General features: G+C 39.8%; 1 protein-coding gene and 1 non-coding gene across 7 annotated transcripts in view; one reads left to right on the top strand and one right to left on the bottom strand.

The window, feature by feature from the left end:
* The window catches only part of LOC131166097 (homogentisate phytyltransferase 1, chloroplastic), an 86,522-nt gene that overhangs the window by 14,173 nt on the left and 47,971 nt on the right, over window positions 1-24,378 (bottom strand). The gene's annotated exons all lie outside the window — the stretch shown is intronic.
* LOC131167230 (small nucleolar RNA R71) lies at window positions 6,135-6,240 on the top strand. Its single transcript, XR_009140082.1, has one exon. It is a non-coding gene; the product is annotated as a small nucleolar RNA R71 (small nucleolar RNA).

The raw sequence follows: 24,378 nt of genomic DNA, 5'->3' as shown, positions 1-24,378 counted from the left end.
CTTGGTCCACAATGGCTTTCTAGTCTATCACTAACCCAAAAGAGGCCAAAGTGGAACCCTAAGCACATAGACGGAACTTAGTTTTATACCCAATAGGGTTTACAAGGTTTGAAATTCAAAATAGGAAAGTTCAGCATAAAATCTCGCGCAGAAGATTGTCGCTGTCGACCAAGTCGCACCTTATCTTCCCCTAGTCGCGCCTTGGTCGAGTCTTGCAGGAAATCAGGAATTTGAACTTCAGTATCTTCGACTTGGTCGCGCCAATGGGTCCTGCTAGTCAAGCTGCTAGTCAAACTTGTAGGATCTCAACTTCAGTTCAGCTTCAAGAACTCAACCTAGTCGCCCCTCAAGATCTTCCTGGTCGCACTAGGTCGAGACTCTTAGTATCTCTGACTCAGAAGGCTTCAGGTTCTCGACTTGGTCGCCCCTTGGAGGTCACTTGGTCGAACCTTGCAACAACCCACTTTTAGTTTGAAGCTTGGAGTCTGTAGCTTGTGACCTGGTCGCCCCTTGTGTTGCTGGTCGCACCACATGGTCGAGCAAAGTCTTCTTTCTTTTGATGAGTTGAGGCTCTAGGGGCTTGGTTGAGCATCTGATTTGAACTTTAAATATCCCAAATACTCCCTTGGATTCTCGTATTACTTGACTCCTCGGTTTTAACCTATTTTTCCTGAAACACGAACAAACCTTACATAACTCCGAACTATGATAACAAAGGGTATTTACACAATAAAAGAAGACAAAACAAAGGTTTTAGGGACTTGTCACAACCCCCAACTTACACTTTGCTAGTCCTCGAGCAAAGCAAAAATTAAGCAAACTAAGAAAATCTTATCTACCTCCTCTTTCGTGGGAAACACAATTGCATTTACTGTATGCAACAAGACTTTAAACCCCTAGGTTGATTCTAATGGATGAGTTGTAGTCTCGTGAGGGTTTCTAGGGCGGTACCCACAAACACCGATATCACTGAACATGAAATAAGGTAATATGCAACACAATTATGTCATTTCATATACAGGTATATAACCTAATTACATGCAAACTCCTCCATACATAACTTCATTATACACACAACTCCGCAACAAATTACTTATGCAAGTCTCAACAGTGTACAGCCATCATGAAAGGCATAACTCACAGAGAATCAACCAGCAATTGCAATTCAGAGTTAATATCATCATGTAAATTCAAGCATAGATAGGCCACACATCACAAGGCATGTGTAAAGTGCAAGATTCGTTACACTCAGGTTACCCTTGGACACCTACAGAACGGTTGTCTTGACTCAACCTCATTGGCATCCTCTCAAAATCACTCAAAAAGATAGGTTCACTCTCATATGTGAGAAAGAATGTCATGATCAAACATCCCAGATATTTTGAAAAACTAACGCTAAGCATAGAGTGAGCTAGTCTCAAAAGAATGAAATCCAACCTATCAATGAGGTGTCGATTCCTTCACCCTAACACCTTCTCACCTACTCGCCACATCTAACCAAGACCACCCTAAATTGACCTATTCATAAACCAGGCGTGAATACATCATAAGTATCGGACAACTGAAGAAGCTTCATACCTGTAGAATCATGTGTGTTGTGTCCCTAGCTTGACCCTTTTATTTTTGGAGCAAGTATTCTATATGTTTTTCATTTCTTTTCATCTTCTGCTCATTCTTTTATGCATTTTTCTTTCATGATCAGCTAGGACAATTTTCACAACTTTTATGTCATCTTCATACCACCGATGGGAAATTAAGCTCGAAAAAGAGTTCATGAAATAGGTCTATCTCTAGGGGTGGCTCAATTTTCACATCTTGAGTAGGCTACAAGACTTAGGTTTATATCTCTCCACTACACATCACCTCTAGGTTAGGAAATGCAAGAACCGAGACTAGCAGGCTAAGAAAACCTAGAAAAGTAAAGTTGAGTTCCGTAAACTCAGAGTTTGACGTCAAAACACAAGAAATAAACAAAAGGCCCAACAGTACCTCACAAGGTGTCATAGTCGCCACAATTGTTCTCTTAGTGCTCTCAAGAAACCCTAAGTGCTACAAATCATGTGAATGTGCATCCTAGCCTTGTGAAGTACCATGTGAATACAAGAACTTCCACAACAATATTAAAACGAATGAACCATTAGTAAACCCTCATAGCATGAAAGAGTAATATATTGGCTATAGTATGTGAAACTCCGCACACAAGTAACTCACTACTTCGCTAGGGAGCATAACAAAGTCATATAAATAACAAGCCTACTCATGTAACAAGTAGGTGATATAGAAGTATGTAAAAGGTATGAAAAAGTGTTAGCATGGCATGAAACAAGTAATGTTTACTGAATTTTTTTTGAAAAAGTGTCATTATTGTGCCCAACAAGTGCCGTGTAGTGTTTTCCTACCCCCTACCCCCAACTTAAAACTTCAGTGTCCTTACTAAAGTGTGGAAAAAAAAAAACTTGGAGAGAAAAGGAAGGAAACACTAATTGGTGCTATTAAATCAATCAGTGTGCCTGCGTAAGTATGCATAATATCCATAAAATCCAAAAATAGCATGCACGCGATAATACACTGAAGCTCAAAAGACAAGTCAAAAGCACCATGTAGTATTCATTGATAACAACGGCAGTACAATGTATATAGACTGTCAAAGCACATGTACAACTGTTCCAAAAACATGGTGGTACAGAAAAAAAGAAATACAACTAAAAGAAAAGAAACAACAAAAGTGTGCCTAAGCACAATACATATGCAAAGAGCAAATCAATGAATCCCAAGAGCTAGTCCTAATTTGAATCTGAATCCAAATCAGAGAAAGACAAGAGTTCCTCTGCTCAAGCAGCATCGCGGACCCATGCCATTTCTTCCAGACTACGACGCAGGTTAGGAGTAAGAGGGGAAGGTGGCTTGCGCGGCCGAAGGATTCAAAGTGGCACCAGCTGGTCAGGCATGTCTACTGGAGGTCTCATGGCAGCATCAAATGGCATAGTTGGCCTGAACATACGAAATGGCAACGGCTAGGGAAACATGACCCCCGGAAGCCCTGGGGCAACATTCGGGATCTGCTTTGGAGTGGGTGGCACATCCAAACACACCAGGGGCAACTGCACATCTTCAAGGGTCACTCTTGGTGCCCCCATCTCTTGCGAAATCAAATCCGGTGCACATAAAGCAACTAGCCCCCTGGAGGAAGATGCGCCCCTTGTCTGGTTCTAGACCCTCTACCGCTTGGCAGCAGATCGTGGTGAGTGGGTTTGCTGCAAAGTAGCCCGAGACACTAAGCGGGGAGGCATCTTCAAGGAATAACAAATGGAGATGAAAAGGGATGGAGAGAAGAGAAATTGTCGAAACCCTAAAGCTCCGAACTGTAAATTTGTGCAAAGTGGGGCTCATTGGAGCTAGGATGAGTTGCCGGAAGGTGCCAGACTCCGGAGGCGCGGAAGAGATGCAGGAAACTCAGGCGACTAGGTCGAAGGAGGGTGCGACGAAGGAAGTGCGAAGTAGGTGAGAGACAATGGCTTCGAGTTTTGCGGGAAAAGGGTTTTAAACGTGACTTTAAACATTCCTGACCAAGTCGCACCAGCTCTAATGCTGGTCGCATCCCTTGCGTAAACAGGAACACTGACTCCCAACTAGGTCACACTCAGCTCAGTGCTGGTCACGCATATGGTCGAGGTCGCGCACATGGTCGAACCTCTTGGTAATTTAGACAAGTTCAAAGACTCGACCAGGTCGCACCAAAGAAGTGATGGTCGCGCCCCTGGTCGAACTTCTCGATACTTTAGTAGCTCAAAATACTTTTAGGACATTGACGAGGTCGCACCTGTGCGTTCTAGTTGTGCCCTAGTCGCACCCCAAACTACCTAAAACCTATCCTAATGACTATAAACCCTATTTACACTACTATGTATACCCTAAGGACTCAAGAGGAGAAGAAAAATACCCGAATTGCCTCTCGGAAGGGATAAGTTTACCGTCTTCAGCCAGACGCAACTGCACTACACTATACAACCTAAGGACCTAAAAAGAAGAAGAGAATTATTCAAATTGCCTCCCAGAAGCGCTAAGTTTACTATCTTTAGCCAGACGCGATGAAAGCGCATATCAAACTCACCCTGGTTCGAAAAGAGAGGTTTCTTCCATCATTTTCTTATTAAACCAAGTCTCACTTACCCACAGCTGTCCCTTTAAACTAAAGGTCAAATAATGAATGGCAAGAATCTGCTCATACAGGTCCTCCAGGCCAGTTATAGAGGGGTTCTCAAGCTGAAGTATATCCTCTGGAGGGTCCCTCCATAGAATCGAGGGAGCCGCTTCCTCAACACAGTCACCTATCATGTCAACGTCCAAAGTTTTTACGTCATCGGGTGGATGTTGGGAAGCGTAGAATACATTCAGTCGAAGCTGCATGTTGCCGAAGAACACGTCCATAATCCCAGTCCTACATTGAATGCAGGCGTTAGCCGTGGCTATGAATGGTCGTCCTAATAAAACAAGGATTGGATCCTTGGTTGGGTCTGAACGTTCCATATCCAAGAAAATGAAGTCAACAGGATAGTAGAACTCCTCGACCTTGATTAAGACGTCTTCTATCACACCTCAAGGCTTTTTTAGTTTTACTGACCGATCGGCAAAACTCAAGGTGACCAGGGTGGGCTTCCGCTCTCCTAAGTTGAATTTCTTAAAGACCGAATACGAAAGAAGGTTCACACTCGCCCCTAAATCTAAAAGAGCCCTATCAATCGTGTAATCGCCAATAACACATGAGATGGTTGGAGCTCCAGGATCTTTTAGATTAGGAGGAAGGTGACCTAATAGAATTGAGCTCACATTCTTGACCAACCTAACTTGTTTGTTCATATGCACCCTCGACTTTCGCTCCTGCGTGCACAAGTCCTTAAGGAACTTGACATACGCAAGCACTTGCTTGATAGCATCTAAGAGAGGAATATTGACCTTAACTTGTCAAAATGTGTCCATGATGGACTCAGTGGTGGCCTCCTCCTTAGATTTAAAGGGTGCATGAAGAGCTGCAGGGTAAGGAGCTGCAAGAACATAATGGGGAAGTGTTCTATCCTTGGAAAGAGTAGGTGTTTCGGTATCAGCTACCAGATTAGGCGAAGGAGAATCACATGGTTCATCATTGGTTTCTTCCCTCGTCTTCTCCCTACCCTTTTCTTGGTCTAACGTCTCCCCAACCCTATTATTTACCTCCCGACCACTCCGACGAATGGTTACAGCCTAGACTTGCTCATTGTAGAACGAAGGTCCAGCAGCCGGCTTGCATTCAACCTCACATTGGCCCTTAGGGTTCACTAGAGGCTGGCTCGGCAATTTACCCTCATCTCTCCTACTCAAAGAGGTAGCTAGTTGCCCCATGGTGGCTTCTAACTTGGCAATCGATTGGGAGTGAGTGAAGTAACTGCCGATAAACTTGGCAATCAACCTCAATGCCCTTGAGGGCTTTCAGCACCGTCTCCTGAAAAGAAACATATTTGGGCTGAGGAGATGGTTGCTAATAAGATAAAGGTCTAGGGGTAGAAATGGAAGGATTTTGAGAATTTTGATACGGGCAAGGAGGTGGAGCATTGGGTGATACCTAAGGTCTTTGTGCTTGAAAATCCAGAGCTTATGGCCTCCAAGAGAAATTAGGATGCTTGTTCCACCCAGGATCGTACGTGTTTGAATATGGTTCATTAGCTAGCCTACTGTACCAATTATGGGTAGTTTTAACTTCCTCCTGCACAAACTCAAGTGGGGGAGGCGCATGGGAGCAATTGTAGCATGTGTGTGAAGGATCAGAACAAATGGCACATAGCTCAGCACACACCACAGGTTGCAGTTGTTGTCCTAAGGACAAGAACTGATCTAGCTTTTCAACTATGGTGTGCAGTGTGGGCGCAAGGTCATGACCGGTGGCTAACTCATAAACCGCCTTAGATTTGGAAGAGGAGGGTTCAGATGGGCTACAAGTAGCAACAACATGCTACTAAGAATTTTCGGCTAGGTTCTCAAAGAGAGCCCAAGCCTCATTCTCATGCTTGGTGAGGAAAGCATCTCCACAAGATGCATCTACCATGGACCGGTCTCGCTCAGCTAATCCTTCATAGAAGGTCTGAACCAATTGCCACCTAGGGACTTGGTGATGTGGGCATTTGTGCAAGAGGTCCCTAAATCGCTCTCATGTCTCGAAAAATAGTTCCCCATCCAATTATGAGAAACTAGTGATTGCTCTCCTTAACTGGTTAAGTCTTCCCAATTAGGACGTACTTTTTCAAGAACTCATGTTGTATGGTAGCCCAGTTGGTCACCGAGTTCGGCTCTAAGGAAGTGAGCCAATATTTGGCCTTGTCCTTTAGAAAGAACGGGAAAAGCTAATCCTTCATAGAAGGTCTAAACCAATTGCCACCTAGGGACTTGATGATCTGGGCATTTGCGCAAGAGGTCCCAAAAGCGCTCTCATGTCTCGAAAAATAGTTCCCCATCCAATTATGAGAAACTAGTGATTGCTCTCCTTAGCTGGTTAGTCTTCCCAGTTAGGAAGTACTTTTTCAAGAACTCATGTTGCATGGTGACCTAGTTGGTCGTCACCGAATTCGGCTCTAAGGAAGTGAGCCAATATTTGGCCTTGTCCTTTAGAGAGAACGGGAAAAGCCTTAAGCGGAGGGCATCATCACCGAAATTATGTATTCGGATGGTGGAACAAATTTCAAGGAATTCATCTAGATGCTTGTACTGATTTTCATTTGAATTCCTATAAAAATTGGGAAGCATCAAGATGACGGAAGTCTTAATCTCAAATTGAGCCGCCTCGGCAATGGGGAACCGGATGCAAGACGGCAAAATGTATGTGTTGGGTGTGAAGTAGTCTCTAAGGGACTGAAGTGGTTGCTCCGCCACCACAGGTTGGTGGGGAACTTGGGGTTCCGGGATTTGAATAGCGGGAACCAGATTACATCCAGCCATGATTTTAGGTTCAGACAACTCAGCAAACTCGGGATTAGAGGTGGATTTCCTAAGGGACCTATTGGATCTCTCAATCTCGAGGTCTATGGAAACTAACTCGGGATCCAAAGAACGCAAACTCAGCATATACACATGCAACACACACTCAAGATTTCAGAGTATCAATCAAAAATAAAAATAAAAGAAAACAAAGGAAAACAAAGCACTAACACTCTAAACTGAAAATTGGCTTATAACCGTGACCTAGTCCCCGGCAACAGCGCCAAAATTTGGTAGGCTTTGTCTCGCCAAGGTTTGGGTCTTCAACTACCAAAAATAAAATTTATAAACCTAACTACTCCCAAGTTCAGTAGAATAGTGAGTAAGTCAGGTATCGATCCCCAGGGACTCAAGTCCAGTTATTTACCATTTCTAGCCTAGTTTACTATAACTTCGTGTAAAAGGGTAAAAATGAGAGATTTTGATAGGGTTTTCTAACAACCTACTGAAAGCATGTAAATTCTATATTATCATTACTCCTATAAAGCAGATTTAAGATCATAAATCACGCCTAGACTGTCGTTTGGCGTAAGTTATATCCGGTCAACTATCCTTCTTAGGCTAACAGCTAAGTGAACCATTTGAAGGCATAGAGTAGCGAAGGTGCAACAATCATCCGGAGCACGATCGGGAACCAAGGTATACTCTATCTCAATGATCACGAACTCACCCTGTACATGAACTATAGCCTAATCCGTATAGGTGACTGAATCCCTAACTATGCTATCTTATCCCCTAGGTTATCATCATTCTCAAAGATGTAAACTTGCATAGTATTGAAATGAAATCAGTAAAGGAAAACATGTAAAGGAAAGCAATAAAGGAAAGCAGTAAAGGAAAGCATGTAAAGATGGTTTCAATTGCAAACTCAATAGTCTGTCACTAACAATCAAGCATACAACTAAAAACCCTAATCTACTTGGCAACACAAGGAATGAGAAGGTTGTCACGGGCCTTCACAAATCCAAGTATGAACTAGAACAAGAATTTAAATCAAAAGCAGTAAATCTACTCTACTTGGTTCTCAATGGTTTTCTAGGTCTGTCACTAATCCAAAAGAGGCCAAAGAGGAACCCTAAGCATATAAACAACTTAGTTTTATACCCAATAATGTTTACAAGGTTTGAAATTCAGAATAGGAAAGTTCAGCATAAAATCTCGCGCAGAAGATCGTCGCTATTGATCAAGTCGCACACTGTCTTCCCCTAGTCACACTTTGGTCGAGTCTCACGAGAAATCAGGAATTTGAACTTCAGTATCTTCAACTTGGTCGCGCCAATGGGTCCTACTGGTCGAGCTACTGGTCGAGACTTGCAGGATCTCAAATTCAGTTTAGCTTTAGGAACTCGACCTAGTCGCCCCTCAACGTCTTCCTAGTCGAGCATTAGGCCAAGACTCTCAGTATCTATAACTCAGTAGGCTTCAGGTTCTCGACTTGGTCACCCCTTGAGGTCACTAAGTTGAACACTTGGTCGAACCTTGCAGCAATCCACTTTCAGTCTGAACCTTGGAGTCTCCAGCTTGTGACCTGGTCGCCTATTGTGTTGCTAGTTGCACCACATAGTCAAGCAGAGTCTTCTTTCCTTTGATGATTTGAGGCTCTAGGGGCTTGGTTAAGCATCTGACTTGAGCTTTAAGTATCCCAAACACTCCCTTGGCTTCTCGTATTACTTAACTCCTCAATTTTAACCTATTTTTCCTGAAACATGAAAAAACCTTTTATAACTCCGAACTATGATAACAAAGAGTATTTACACAATAAAAGAAGACAAAAAAAAAAAAGGTAAATGAGGGCCTAAAATAGTGCATTTTAGGGACTCATCAGTGGCCAGTTTAGATTGGCTGCTAGGGATAGGAGCCCTGGAATAGTGTTCAAGTTTGCCACAAGTGCAAATGTTTCTATGTAACCGATGCCATAGGTCTGAGTAAATCCTTTTGCAACCAACCGGGCCATGTATCTTTCAATTATCCCATCTCCTCAGTATTTTATATTGAATACCCATTTGCAGCCTACTGGTCTCTTTCCTCGTGGCAAATTTATAACCTCCCATGTTCCATTCTTTTCCAATGCCTTTATCTCCTCCATTACAGCCTCTCTCCATTCTTGAATTTCAAGTGCCTCCTTAATGTTCTTTGGATTGACCCTGTCAAGGTTAGAAGTAAAGGCACGGTATCCCATAGACAAGGTATTATAGGACACAAATTTTTCAATTGGATGAAGGGTACATGAATGAGGATGTTTTTAGAGGGCAATGGGCAAATCAATATCATCATATTTATTAGGAGTAGGTTCTATTACATGTTCCGAGTTGTTGGGAGGTTCTTGGTTAGGCTATTGGTAACTCGGAGCTGCCACCAATTCTGACTCTCTTGGTGCTTCGGGTATTACTTTTTCATTACCACTTGGCTTCAGATTTTGTTAGTAGACTAGTGTCTCCTTGTTATTCTGTTGTTCTATCTCTCCCATTGAGTTTAAGTTTCCTTCTGTGCCTGGCAAGGAAGTGGAGGAGGATGGTAGATTGGTGAGAGGAAAGCCTAGGAAAAACATGTCAACATTGGAATTATTTCGAGTCTGAGATTCGCTCACATTCTCCCACTGAATAGAAGACTTGGGATAGAATGGAGTGGTCTCGAAAAAGGTGACATCAAGACTAATAAAGAGACTATGAGAAATAGGGTCATAGCACTTGTAACCTTTTTGGGATGGAGAATACCCAAGGAAGACACACTTTGTGGCTCAAGGATCCAGCTTGGTGTGCTGGTGAGGATGGACATGCACAAAGGCAGTGCGGCTAAATAAACGAAGTGGGAGATTGGAGTCCAGCCGAAAGGTAAGGAAAAATTCGAGAAGAGTGTCAAGGGGTGTAGCATAGGACAGAACACGACTGAGCATTATATTGATAAGGTAAGTGAGTGTTAGAATAGCATCACCCCAAAACATTGTAGGCATGTGGGTAGTGAGCATTAAAGCTCGTGCTACCTCAAGAAATTGTCTATTTTTGCGTTCGGCAACCCCATTTTGTTGAGGGGTGTCAACACATGAGCTTTGATGAATTATCCCTTTTTCTTGAAGGAAGAGACCCAAGGTGTGGTTGAAATATTCCATGCCATTGTCAATATGCAAGATTTGAATCTTGGGGTGAAATTGTGTTTGGACTATGGCATAAAAGTTAATAAACACCGAACGTACTTCATACTTATCTTTTAACAAGTAGACCCAACAAGTACGAGTGTGATCATCAATGAATGTGACAAACCATTTTGTGTGAGTGCGATTAGAAATCCAAGAAGGTCCCCATACATCACTATGAATGATTGTGAAAGGTTTTGTGGGTTTGTATTTGGATTTTGGGAATGAAGTTCTTCGGTGTTTTGCAAGTTCACACACTTCACATAGAACATCAAGACACATCTTATTTAAAACATAGCGAAGGAAATAAATGACACATGTACTGAAAATTGGGGTGATCCAACCAAGAATGTCATAACATTAGGTCACTATTCTTAGGGATAGAGATAGAATTACAAATAACACTTTGACACTGATCACTCATTTTGGCTTCCTCGAAGTAGTAGATTCCCTCATACTCCTTAGCACTGCCAATTGTCGTCCGCAATGACAGGTCCTAAAAAACACAATGGGATGAAATAAATTTAGCATAACAATTGGAGTGTTTAGTGAGTTGATTGACAGACAAAAGATTACAAGATAATTTTGGAACATGAAGAACAGACTCTAAAGTAATCGAGTCAGAAATCCGAATACTCCCTTTGCCGGCAATTGGAGCAAGAGATCCGTTAGCAATTTTGACTCTTAGATTACCAGCACATGGGGTATATGATAAGAAAAGACGATAAGAGTCTGTCATATGGTCAAAGGCTCTAGAATCTATAATCCAAGCTGTATGGTTGCAAAAGGTGTATAGGGCTTGTGAGAAATTACCTCTGTGTGCCAAATTACTAGATCGGGGATTTTTTGGTGATGGACCCGAGGCTTGGAGAGCAAATAGCATCTCCATGATTTTCTGTAGTTGGTCATGGCTAGAGGTGCTACTGTTGCCACTATCAGAATGGTTGCTCGCCACTTGTTGCTTCTCAGGTTGAGTCTCAGAACAAATTTGATAGCCTCTGGTTTTGGTGCTTTTCCGTGGTTTCCAATCAGCTGGCTTGCCATGAATCTCCCAACAATTATCCTTGGAATGGCCAAGCTTTCGGCAATGTTCACACCAGAGGCGGCCTTTTGGTTGCTTGGTATTTGGCCCAGTGTAGGTCCCAAAGGATACAAATGCTAAGCCCTTTGGTACCATGACTGTAGCTTCCTTCAACATGACTTTACGCCTTGCCTCTTCACGCCTCACTTCAACAAACACTTCTCGAGTGGATGGTAGAGATCTGCGGCTGAGAATCCACCCTCGTACATCATCTAAATCTCGATTAAGGCCTGCAAGGAACTCAAAAACTCTCTCCTTTTCCAATCTCTTCTTGAACAACGCACTATCCTCAGTACAATGCCATTCTTCTTCGCTGCTTAAATCCAATTCTTGTCATAGTGCCAGCATCTCCATGTAATAGTCTGTCACCTCCCTCTCGCCTTGTTTCATCTGCCATAGGCATGTCTTAATTTCAAAGACTTGGGAAGCATTCTCCTCATCAGAGTAGGTTTCTCGGACTGCATCCCACACCTCTTTTGCTGTGGGCAAGAACATATATGTTTTCCCAATAATTGGCTTCATGGAGTTGATAAGCCATGAGGTAATCAAGGAATTCTTCGATCTCCCTTGCTAGAGTGCCACAGCATTCGTTGAATCAGGTTTCTTTGAGTCGCCAGTAAGATACCCAAGCTTTCCTTTTCCGTCGACTGCGAGTTTCATGGTCTGGGCCCATTCTCCGAAATTCTTCCCGTTGATTTTTTCTGCCAATAGTTGGACAGAAGAGCCATATAGTCCATTCGAACTAATGATGGCATTGGTTCAACTCGTCTGAGTCTCTAAGGTTGTTGACTTCGACTGTTGATGGAGTCGTCCCCCATAGTTAGCTTGGTTTAGGGAAAAACCAACTCTGATACCATGTTGAAACTATAAGAATACTATTTGTATACTAATTTTAAAAACTGTACAATATGATCTACTATATAACATGTAACTAGTAGCTAAGTTAAGGAAATAAAATCCTAGAAAAAAGAACATACAAGAATCACAGAAATCCCTATTGACCTGCACCCCTTTTGTACATGCCTTAAAATAAGACAGTCAAGAATCATTCCTCAATTATAGAGATCACACAATTCCTAAACTGTAGGGATTTCTACAAAGAGTTTTCATGTGAGTACCCACCTGAGGTAGGAGAGTAGCTAGTAAAGTCCTATTACGGAGCGTCCAGTGAGTTACCCGGTAAGCTACCACCTTTGCAAGACTTTCAGCATACCCATAGATCTCATTCTAGGTTCACAATTACATAACTTGCTACAATATAGGACAAACCCTAAAAAGTGTGCTGAATTGAGTAGGCAACTAGAAGAACTCCTTGAGAAGGGCTTTGTGAGACATAGCCTTAGTCCTCGTGCAATACCAGCTCTTTTTAACTCTAAAAAGGATGGGTCTTGGAGGATGTGTGTGGATAGTAGTGCCATCAACAAAATCATCGAGTATAAGCTCCCTATCCCTAGACTTGAGGATATGCTTGACATGCTAGCAAGCTTTAGTTCGTACTCCAAGATTGACCTGAGCTGTTGCTATCACCAAATTAGAATTAGACCAAGAGATGAGTGGAAAATGGCTTTAAGACCTAGGATGCTTTATTTGAGTGGTTGGCCATGCCCTGTGGACTCTCCAATGCCACCAACACTTCTATAAGGGTTATGAAACATGTTCTATAGCCATTCATAGGAAAGTTCCTAGTGGTCTACTTCAATGATACTAGTCTAGAACATAAATAGTGAGGAGCACTTGATATATCTTCATGAAATCTTTGTCACCTTGAGGAAAGCAAAGTTGTTTGCTAACCTCAACAAGTGTAGCTTCTTACAATCTGATGTGCTCTTTCTTGGTTTTGTGATTTCTGCGAAGGGAATAACCACTTATCTAGAAAAGGTTAGAGCCATTACAGAGTGGCCTGAGCCTAGGACTATTACTGAGGTATGTAGTTTTCATGGCCTCGCTACTTTCTATAGGCTATTTATAGGGCATTTTGGCACCAGTATAAAGAAAGAGAGTTTCATTGGACCCCTTCAGCTGCTAGAGCTTTTAGAGAGGTTAAACAAAAGATAACTAAAGCACATGTACTTGGGCATCAGGACTTTAATAGAGTATTTGAGGTGGCCTGTGATGTCTTTACAATACCTTTAGGTGTGGTTTTGTGTCAAGAGAGACACCTATAGCATTTTTCATTGAAGAACACTTAGATACTAGACAGAAATATAGGACATATGATATAGATTTTTATATTGTAATGAGAAGCCTCCATGAGATACTACTTATTACCCTAAGTGTTTGCACTCTTTTCCGACCACCTTGCTTTCATATACCTAAGCTCAAAGAAGAAGTTGAGTGCGAAGCATGCTAGTTCGGTAGAGTATCTCAACAAGTGCACCTTTGTTCTAAAGCATCATTCTAATGTTGAGAATAAAGTGGTCGATGGCCTTAGTAGGGTAGCAATTATTCTCCACATCTTGAGAGTCGAGGTCATTGGGTTTAACCATCTGAAGGACAAGTACTCCACTTGTCCTAATATTTTGATTATCTTTCAAGAGGATGAATGAGGACCATCATAGATATTTTGTAGATTTCACTATCCATGAGGGATACCTATTTATCAGTACTACATTTATGCATTCCCAGTTCTTTTAGAGATTTTTAGTTTAGGGATTGCATGCCTGAGGGTTAGCTAGTCACCTAGGGAGGGATAAAACCATTGCCTTAGTTGAGGATAGGTTTTATTGGCCTTCCTCGAATAGGAATATCTCCCAAGGTAGTATCACAATGTCACAACTGTCAGTTAGCCAAATCCAAGAGACTAACACTGGCCTTTATATCCCTCCGCCACTGCCACACATACCTTGGAGGGACCTAAGCATGGATTTTGTTCTTGAACTCCCCGAAACTGCCTGGGGACATGATTCCATATTCATTGTTGTTGATAGATTCTCCTAGATGGCACATTTTATTCAATGTAATAAGACTTTTGATGCATCTCATGTAACTAAATTGTTCTTTAGGGAGGTCCTCAAATTGCATAGGCTGCCAAGCTCCATGGTGTTTGATAGGGATATCAAGTTTTGTAACTACTTTTGGAAGACACTTTGGAAAATGCATGGGACTTGCTGTTTTCTTCCACTTGCCATCCTCAAACTAATGGTCAAACTAAGGTTGTGAATTGTAATCTTGCTAAACTACGTAGGTGTTGTGGGAGAAAAACAAGGCAATCAAGTCTTGGTGCTACCTATTGTTGACTTCGCTAATAATAATTCTATGAACGGGTCCACATGTAAGAGTCCTTTCAAGTTTTGTGAGACACTTTGGAAAATGCATAGGACTCACTATTTTCTTCCACTTGCCATCCTCAAACGATGGTCAGACTAAGGTTGTGAATTTTAATCTTCGTGACCTACTTAGGTGTGTTGTGGAAGAAAAAAAAGGGTAATCAAGATTTAGCTCTACCTACTATTGAGTTCGCTTATAATAATTCTATGAATGGACCACACATAAGAGTCCTTTTAAGTGTTTATTCAGGTAAGTCCTCAAGATTTAATGCTACCTACTATTGAGTTCGCTTATAATAATTCTATGAATGGGCCACACATAAGAGTCCTTTTAAGTGTTTATTCAGGTAAGTCCTTTTAAGGGTCAACAAGTAATAATTCTTCCATTTATCTTGTTCGTCAAGCTGATGGTCAGACTAAGGTTGTGAATTGTAATCTTGGTGACCTACTTAGGTGTGTTGTGGGAGAACAACAATAAGGCAATGGAGACTTGGTGTTACGTACTGCAATCGAGACTTGGTGCTACCTATTGTCTCTTCTTCTTATTCTTCTTTATTTTTGAGTTCTAATATTTGCCATACATCAAATAAGGAACACACTAAAGTATAGACCTATTGTGAATTCACAAGCTTACCAATTGAAGAGTAAGAATGAAAACACACAAGTATAGAGTCATGTCACCAAACAAAGCTGTTGATACTTGCACTAAACTTAAAGATAAGTTGTCAATTGCAAAGATTAAAATGCTTGTTAATGACTCAATTCTTCAACCACATTAGCACCTAACAAATAATTTGATAGAATTGTTTGCTTCAAAATTTGTTGAAAATTCTTCAATTATTGTACCTGTTGTCAGGAATACCTAAATGATTTCCCTTTCATCACATGCTCCCCCCCCCCCCCCCCGGCGCGGAACATATCCCTTAACCATATCTAATGAAACTTCTCCCATCATTCTTGTACTTGGATCAAATGAAATAGGTTTCTTTATTAAAGAACTTGTCACTTTATTAAACGACATTGGAACCTTCTATGATGCTTGTAAGTGATTTCACTAGATCAGTTGGTGCTTCTTCAAGAGCTCCTATGTGTTAATGTCAATGTTGTCACATGTGAACATTAGTCTAGATGACGTGAAGCTTTCCAATGATTAGCCTACAATTAAACCTAGATAATTCTAGGCTATCATATCCTACTTGAAGTTTTGGAAATAAGGGATTTTTTTTTAATTGTTGAAATCTAGATAGCTTAGGGATTTTAATTAAGTTCGGATTATTTTGGATATTTTAGATACTATGGGGTCTCTACCCCATACTTTCAAAATATCAAGTAATGGCCAAACAACTTGTGAGATGATTTGATTGTTAAATGTATTATAGTATGGATTCGGTCTATTTGCCCAAGCCTTTATTATGGAACAATCAGCGGCTCTTCATATCAGTTCAAATGCAGGATTCGTGAAAAGGGGGGGGGGGGAATTGGACTCTTATTTCATTCATGAAAATGACTGATTGGTTTTTTATTTCTTATTTTATGACAAGATCAAGGTGATAAGTTATTTACAAAGCCTTGAGAGAAGGTCAAGTGGAGTATTCAAGTAAGAAGCTAGGCATGTTTATATGATCCAACTTAAGGGAGAGAACAAGTATATTTTAATATATTACTCGTGAGGGTGTTGGGGGTATTTAGGCATATTACAAGCAATTATAAATAATAAATATATGTGGAGTTGGTGAATCTCTTTTGTGGGTTCTCCTCTTGCAGATTCGTTTTTGTTAGGGCCAGATATACATTGTTGGCCACAACCTAACAGCTTAAGCTTATAGGTAAGGTAGTTATCTAACATGGTATTAGAGCCAATGGTTTGAATTGCACTCAAGTGCTCATGTATGTGTTTCTGTAGATCTTGATCCTGTAAAAGAGGAGCGATGGATCCTATGGATGCTAATCCCATAGATGAGTTGTTGAGTAATGGCTCCTAGTTGGTTGCATGACATTGAGCGATGAAGATCGGCTTCCGTTCAAGGGGGAATCATTGGACTCACAAGTGAGGAGAGATTGTTGAGAACCCCACATGTAAGTTTGTCCCATATTAGGAAAAAAGGTGGAGGATGGCTGCTTATATAGATGGTTAGGCCCAAGACCTAACCGCTTAAGCTTTTGGGTCAAAGTTTATGCTCGTCCATGTATATCAAACACTTATCCTCCACTCTATTTGTCAGATGTGGGACAAACTCAAAAGTGAAATTCTCAACAATCTCTCCCACACTTGTGAGTTCCAACCACTAGCCCTTGAACAGAAGCCAATATTCATCACTCAATGTCATGTAACCAACTAGGAGCCATTACTCAACCACTCATTTATGGGATTAGAATCCACAAGATCCATCATTCCTCTTCAATAGGATCAACATCCACAAGAACACTTGCATGAACACTTGACCCCGATTTGAACCATTGGCTTTAACCATATTAGATTACCTCTTTACCTAAAAACTTAAGCTGTTATTCGTGGCCCAACAATGCATATCAAGCTCTAGAAGTGGAGAAGAATTGAAATAGTATTTCTTATTTTTTAAAATAAGGTACAATCTGAATGTCTTATAGACTACAAGGATAATCTAAAAGGAAAGAATAATAAAGGAAAGAATGACAAAAGGAAAGAATGACAATTGCTACAAATCTCCTAGAATATCTGCTAAGAATATATCCTAGAATATCTCCTAAGAATATTTACGCAAGTACAAAAATTTCTCCTATAATCAAGGAGAGCTGAGTGGATAAATTTGGAAATTTCCAACACTCCCCCTCAAGCTGGTTTGAAGATGTCTTCCATAGCCAGCTTGCTGATCAAATTTTACAATTGCTTCTTTGGTAGTCCTTTTTGTAAGTACATATGCTACTTGTTCAATAGTAGAAATATAGGGTAAGCAAATAGTCCATTGTCCAACTTCTCCTTTATAAAATTCTTGTCGACCTCAACATATTTAGTTCTATCATGAAGCACTGGATTGTAAGCAATGGCTATAGCAAATTGGTTATCGCAATACAGTCTCATCGGTAGTGGATTAGTGACTTTCAATTCTTCCAATAATTTTTAATCCACAACACTTCACAAATTCCATGAGCAACTGCTCTAAATTTTGCTTCTACACTACTCCTAGCTACCACATTTTGTTTTTTGCTTCTCCATGTAACCAAATTTCCACCAACAAAGGCACAATAACCAAAAGTTGATCTTCTATCCGTTATACTCCCAGCCCAACCTGCATCAGTGTATACCGCAATTTGTAGATGTCTATGGTCTTCAAACAATAGACCTTTTCCTGGAGTTCCCTTTAAATGTCTTAGGATTCTATAAAATGCATCAAAGTGGTCAGGCCCCAATGAGTACATGAATTGGCTTAGCATACTGACGGAAAAAGCTATGTCAGGACGTGTATGTGATAGATAAAGTAGCCTTCCAACCAATCTTTGGTACTGGTCTCTATTGGTTACTTCTTCAAGCTTGGCAGGTTGCAGTTTAAGATTAGGCTCTATAGGTGTCTCAGCTACTTTACACTCAGTAAACCTGTTTCTCCAAACAAGTCAAGCACATATTTTCTTTGTGAAACAAAAATACCTTTTCTTGACCTTGCAAATTCCATGCCGAGAAAATAATTCAAGTCACAAGTCTTTAATCTCAAATTCATTAGCAGCATCTATTTTAATTTCTCAAGTTCCTTACTATCATTACATGTCAAAATAATATCGTCAACATAGACAATTAGAATAGCAACCTTCCTTTCACTTGAGTGCTTATAGAACATGGCGTGATCAGCTTGACCTTAGTTGTAACCATGACCCTTTATAGCCTACCCAAAGTGCTCAAACCAAGCTCTCGGAGATTGCTTGAGCCCATACAATGATTTTTTCAATTTACATACCTTATCTTTGCCAAGATTACCTCAAAATCTTGTGGTAATTCCATAAACACTTCATCCTCTGGATCTCCATTTAAAAAAGCATTCTTTACATTCAACTGGTATAAGGGCTAGTTTGAATGTACAACTAAGGAGAGTAACACTCAGATTGAGTTTATCTTAACCACTGGAGCAAAAGTTTCTTGATAGTCAATTCCATATGTTGTGTAAACCCTTTTGCAACAAGTCTCGCCTTATATCTCTCTATATTGCCATCAGCCTTGCATTTAACTGTAAACACCCACCTGCTACCTACAGTTTTCTTTCCCTTTGGTAAATCAACAATTTCCTAAGTACTGTTGTTCCATGGTGCATTCATCTCTTCAAGAACTGCTAACTTACAATCCAGATGATCCATAGCTTCCTAAATGGTCCTTGGAACAAATAGGTGAGAAATGTAGGATGTAAAGGCCATATGATTATGAGAGAGTCTATGGTATGATAAATATTTGGCAATGATGTGTGTGGTACAAGTTCTAACTCCTTTCCTAACGACTATAGGTACATCAAGGTCAGTAGATTGATTAACTAGAAGTGTAGTAGAAGGATTACCTAGGATTTCCAAATGACCAGTTTTTGGAAGTGATGATTGATTCTGCTCTGAAATTGTGAGATGATCCTTCGTATTAGAACGATACTTGCCTCTAGCATAATCTAGAATGAGATAGCTTCTTGTGGAAATAATTCTCATTAATCGTAACATAGGTACAGGTCTGTATAAATAGATGTACAACAGAAGAATAGAAAGAAAGAACCAAAGATGCGAACTTCTAAGGAAACTAAATATTCTAGGATATTCACACATTTATAGCCGAGATTCTCTTAGAAAAATAAGAAAGTTTACTAAATAGATTTGAAACTTTCCAACACTCCCCCTCAAGCTGGCTTGAAGATATCTTCCATGGCCAATTTGCTAATGAAGTTTTCAAACTATTTCTTCGGTAGTCCCTTTGTTAGTATGTCTACTACTTGCTCAGTTGTCGAGATATATGGCAGACAGATTACATAGATTTCTCCTTGATAAAATATTTGTTTACCTCCAAATGTTTAGTTCTATCATGAAAAACTAGATTGTGAGTGATAGCTATTGCAGCTTTATTGTCACAATACAGTTTCATTGGTAGTGAATTAGTAACCTTTAATTCTTCCAGCAACCTTTTGATCCATAGTGCTTCACAAATTCCATAAGCAACAACCCTAAATTTTGCCTTTGCACTACTCCTTGCCACCACATTTTGTTTCTTGTTGCGCCATGTTATTAGGTTTCCTCCAACAAAGGTGCAATAGCCAGAAGTTGATCTTCTATCAGTGATACTTCTAGCCCAATCTGTATCAGAATATACTTCAACATGTAAATTCCCATGTCCTCCAAATAATAAACCTTTACCTAGAATCCCTTTTAGGCACCTTAGAATCCTATACACAACATCAAAATGCTCAGGTCCTGGTGAGTGCATAAATTGACCTACCACGCTTGTTGCAAAGGCTATGTCAGGATGTGTATAAGAGAGATAAAGGAGTTTCCCTACCAATCTTTGGTATTGCTCTCTGTTGATCACTTCTTCAACCTTAGCTGGTTGGAGTTTTATGTTTGGCTCTATAGGTGTTTCTGCTACTTTGCACCCTAGCAGACCTATTTCTCCAAGTAAATCAAGCACATACTTGCGTTGGGAAACAAAAATTCCTTTCTTTCTACCCTAGGATCAAGCTTGGATCAAAGATTGGTACGTATATGAACAAAAATAGTGCATCCAAACACTTTTAGTGGTAGGTCTGATGTTATCTGACATGTAGGAAACAGTTTTTTTTGGCAATCTATGTGAGTGATGTATTTTAGCACTCGAGTAGGCATTCAATTAATGAGATAACATGCAGTTAAAATAGCATCACCCCATAGATATTTAGGAACTTGCATTGAAAACATTTGGTACTGTGCAACCTCTAACAAATGGCGATTTTTTCTCTCAGCAATGCCATTTTGTTGTAGGGTGTCACGACAAGTAGATTGATGTTGAATACCCTTTGTTGAAAGAAACGTTCCTAAACATTTGTTAAAATATTCAGTACCATTATCAGTTCTAAGGATACTGATTTTCGTTTGGAACTGGGTTTCAACCATATTATTAAAATCTTGAAACATTTTTTCAACCTCAGATTTGTCACTCAATAAGTACACCCAACACAAACGTGTATGATCATCAATAAACGTAAAAAACCATTTCTTACCAAAAGTAGTATTGATTTTTGAGGGACCCCAAATATCACTATAAATTAAATAAAAAGGTTTGGAAGAATGATAAGCTTTTGATTGATAAGTGCTTCGGTGACTTTTGGATATGTGGCAAACATCACAATGAAGAGAATTGCAATCCAGTTTTTTAAATAAGCTAGGAAACAAATGTATTAAATAGAGAAAACTAGGATAACCTAGTCTAAGATGCCATAGCATTATTTTTTCACGTACAGAAACAGAACTAATACTACTACTCAAACCCTGAGCTTGTTTATTGTAGAATAAAGTCTCATTGAAGTAGTAGAGTCCATCAATCATCCTAGCACTGCCAATCATCCTCCGCGAGAGTTGGTCCGAAAATTCACAATGGGAATAAAAAAAAATGACACAACAATTAGAATCTCGTGAGAGTTTACTAACAGATAGCAGGTTACAAGCAAGTTTAAGGACGTGAAGGAGAGATTTGAATTCTATTTTTTCAGAGATTTGGTCAGAACCTGTTCCAGCAATGGATGAAAAACTTCCATTTGCAATTCTAATTTTTATTACCAGAACAAGGAGAATAAGTTTGAAACAATTGTGAGGTACTGGTCATGTAATCAAATTCACTAGAATCAATAATCCATGGTGCAAGATTTAAGAAACAAGGGTAGGCACTAGAGTTATCACCTATTTGGGCCAATGAACCAGTAGGAAAACCAGAGACAGAAGTAGATTTCAGCAGTTGAAGAAGATGATCCACCTGCTCAGCACTTAGGAAATTAGCTTCATTGGCTTTAGGAACTGCATGATTGCTACCAGAGGATCCAGATTTGTTGCTCTTCCAGTTTGCTGGCTTTATATGGAGTTTCCAGCAATTTTCTCAAGTGTGGCGTGGCTTATTGCAATAGTTACACCATACTCGAGGCTTATCTTCCAACCTCCTTTGATTAGAGTAAGGTCGCTGTGCAGAAATATTGGCAATAGCCAAATTTGTGTTACCAGCAACATGAGGAGCAAGATTATTGGCAGCAAGTAGAGTAGAATTTTCCAGTCTCATCCTCCTTTTTCTTCATCATCACACTCCTTCGACAATCTTCTCATCATACTTCAGAAAATACTTCCCCGGGTGGGGGTAGAGGCTGCCTCCCTAGGATTCTTCCCCTTACTTCATCAAACTCATCATTAAGTCCAGCCAAGAATTTAAAAATTCTTGCATTCTCCACCATCTTCTTACTGTGATTGCAATCAGTAAGATTTTTCCATTCATAATCATTGAATAAATCCAGATCTTGCCATAGGCCCTTAAGAACATTGACATACCTTGTTACACTGCCATCTCCTTGATAAGTATTGTTGATCTTTTGCTGCAGTTCATAAATCTGAGAGTAATTCCCAAGGTCAGAGTACATCTGACTCACATTGTCTCAGAGTTCCTTTGCAATAGAATAGCACATGTGATTAGCACTAATCTCTTCATCCATAGCATTCACAAGCCATGCCATCACCATGAAGAGATTAGGGTAGAGTTGAACAAAAAAGAAAACCGTATAGAGATTAGGGTCAAATTGGAGCTGCCAAGGGAACTAGGGTTTACACAAGGCCAAGAGCTGGACCTAGCTCTGATACCATCTAGAATGAGATAGCTTCTTGTGGAAATAATTCTCATTAATTGTAACATAGGTACAGGTCTATTAAATAGATGTACAGCAAGAGAATAGAAGGAAAGAACAGAAGACGCTAACTTCTAAGGAAACTAAATATTCTAGGATATTCACACATTTATAGTCGAGATTCTCTTAGAAAAATAGGAAAGTTGACTAAACAGATTTGAAACTTTCCTACATATAAACACGAAGTTTAGAAGAGGGATTATTCTATAGCAATTCTCCCCCTTTTTGTGATTCCCTAATGCTTTGTACAGACAGATTGGGATTTCCATTTTTTTAACTATTTAAAATTTCAGTTCCTTGAATGTTTTGTAGAGGGAAGTCAATGTCAAGGAAAACATTACGCATTGGTATAGAAGTTTGCCAAAACTAACCTTCACTACTCTCTTTCTCCCCCTAAAGATAAGTTTGGTTAAAGTAAGACTAATTTTCAACAAAAATGAAATCCATACTATATAACTATGATGTGAATTTTTTTGTTTTTGGATTCAAATATTTGTACCCTCTCTTAATGGGAGCATATCCAAGAAACACACATTTTTCACCCCTAGGATCAAGCTTAGATCTAAGATGAGCTAGAATATGAACAAAAACAGTGCATCCAAATACTTTTAGAGGCAGAACAAAAATTATCCTATTATCAGGAAAGGATTTTTTTTAGGCATGCCAAAGGAGTGATATACTGCAGCACACGGATAGGCATTCTATTAATAAGGTAACAAGCAGTTAGAATAGCATCCCCCAACAAATATTTTGGAATATGCATAGAAAACATTATAGCCCATGGAACCTCAAGTAAATGACGATTTTTTCTTTCAGCGATGCCATTTTGTTTTGGGGTGTCACAACATGTGGATTAATGTTGAATCCCTCCTCCTTTCAAAAAATTTCCCAAAACTTGGTTAAAATATTCTATACCATTATCCGTACGAAGTATGCTTATTTTTATGTGAATTTGATTTTCAATCATATTATAAAAATTCTTGAATAATATTTCAACTTCATATTTTCCATTCATCACACCAACAAATCTAAGTATGATCATCTATAAAAGTCACAAACCATTTTTTCCGGGATAAGGTAGTAACCTTAGAGGAACCCCAAACATCACTATGAATCAAATAAAAAGGTGCCTTTTGAATTATAAGGAACTCGATGACTTTTTGATAAATGACAAACGTCACAATGAAGAGAAGTACAATCCAAATTTTTAAACAAACTAGGCAACAAATATTTTAAATAAGAAAAACTAGGATGCCCTAATTTAAGATGCCAAAGCATTATTTGATCACGCACAGGGATTGAACTAGTACTACCACTCAAGCCCTAAGCTTGTTTATTGCTAACTAGGGTATCATCAAAATAATAAAGGCCATCGATCATCCTAGCACTCTCAATCATCGCCCCTAAGTTTTGGTCCTGAAATTCACAATGAGAATCAAAGAATATGATACGACAATTAGAATCACGAGATAATCTACTAACAAGCAGAAGATTGCAAGTAAGTTTAGGAACATGAAGGACAGATTTTAATTTTATTTTCCCAGAAATTCTAATTGAACCTGCTCTTGCAATGGATGAAAGACTCCTATTTGCAATCCTAACCTTTTTATTACCCCAGACAAAGATAATAAAATTGAAACAATTGAGATATACTAGTCATATGGTCAGATGCACCTAAATCAAGAATCCATGGTGCAAAGGCTAAAGAACTGGAATAGGCACTCAGCATGTTACCTGTTTGGGCCAAGGAACCAATAGAAGTACCAGATATCGGATTGGATTTCAGCAGTTGAAGAAGTTGATCCATCTACTCTAAACTTAGGACATTGGCCTGGGCTTCATTTGCTCTAGGAATCACTTGGTTGTTTCCAGGTCCAGGTTTGCTTCTCCTCCAATTTGCTGGTTTTCCATGTAGTTTCTAGCAGGTTTCTCAAGTATGGCGTGGCTTATTACAAGTCCCACCATACTCGAGATTTTTGATTGGGATATAACCATTGTACAAAGGCATTAGCAACAGCCAAAATAGTAGGATTAGCAACAACCAAAGCTGAG

Source organism: Malania oleifera, chromosome 10 (genome assembly GCF_029873635.1).
Source record: "Malania oleifera isolate guangnan ecotype guangnan chromosome 10, ASM2987363v1, whole genome shotgun sequence".
Taxonomy (NCBI): Eukaryota; Viridiplantae; Streptophyta; class Magnoliopsida; order Santalales; family Ximeniaceae; genus Malania; species Malania oleifera.
This window is presented reverse-complemented; position numbering and strand designations above follow the sequence as displayed.